The sequence below is a fragment of the Penaeus vannamei genome, chromosome 28 (assembly GCF_042767895.1).
Source record: "Penaeus vannamei isolate JL-2024 chromosome 28, ASM4276789v1, whole genome shotgun sequence".
Lineage (NCBI taxonomy): Eukaryota > Metazoa > Arthropoda > Malacostraca > Decapoda > Penaeidae > Penaeus > Penaeus vannamei.
In genome coordinates this window covers 3,629,801-3,630,824 of record NC_091576.1, presented here as the reverse complement: position 1 = coordinate 3,630,824, position 1,024 = coordinate 3,629,801, and positions in this window count along the sequence as shown.

Below are 1,024 nucleotides of genomic sequence, written 5' to 3'. Positions count from 1 at the left end.
CCATGCTCCCTGCCAGGGGACCCCTGGGACAGCGCGGAAGCATCGGGAATTGGTCCGCCGATTCCCAGGACTTCCGCGTCGGTTCACAGGACTCCCTACATGACCTCGAGGAGCCGTCGATCGCGCATCGATCGCGGAGCCGCTACAGGGCTCAGGTAACGCCACGCAAGGTACACCTAGGTAGAATGGGTGTACCTTGAGTGGCTAACTGACGACCGACCGAGCCGACGCGAGTTCTTCCACCCCGGTGGAGGACCCCGTGTTGGCTAGGTCGATCTAGACGCGCAATCCCACGCACGAGCTGCATCTAAACAAAACAAAAACTCTCTCCTTCACACACAAACATTTTACTCTCACTAACAACAAACAACTCCAGCTTGTTCTGATGGAATAAAGCACTCAGACGGTTCCCTGTAGTGGGTCGTGACCGATCTATTACACGTCTGAACTCCGCGAGGAAGCCTCTCGCTTCCTCCTTAACATCCTGTGGGGTGAGTTGGCCTGTAGACAGACCAACAAACTCCGTGCTTGACTCACCACTGGCTGGATGGACTCACCCTCCATCCTTCGTTCCGGCAGGAGATCAGGTTTAGGCCGTGATCTCTTTCTTTGGCATGGGACAGGAAATGCAGTTTTCGGGTTCTGCAGCATCACTTTGAAGCCACCTTCTACTCATTCCTTTCAAATTTTCCCCTTCCCCTAGCCACTCGTTTTGTTCAGCTTTTCAGTGTTCAGTTTTTGTGTTCTCTTTTTCTGTCTGTTTAGTTTTGTTGTTGTTTGGTTTTTGTTGTCCTGTACCTTTTTAATCTCACTAATAAAGTAATCTCCCCCAGGTACTGCCCTCGCTTATCCCCGTTTTTAAATACCTTCACCTCGTCTCCTGACGCTTGTGACACCACCTCACCCCTCACCCCTCACCCTCACTCATACCATATCCCTGCCATAGCGATGACCCTCATCCTTATCCTTACCCTGACATCCCACTGGTTTCGGTTTCCGACACGTGGCGCTTGCTGCTAGTACT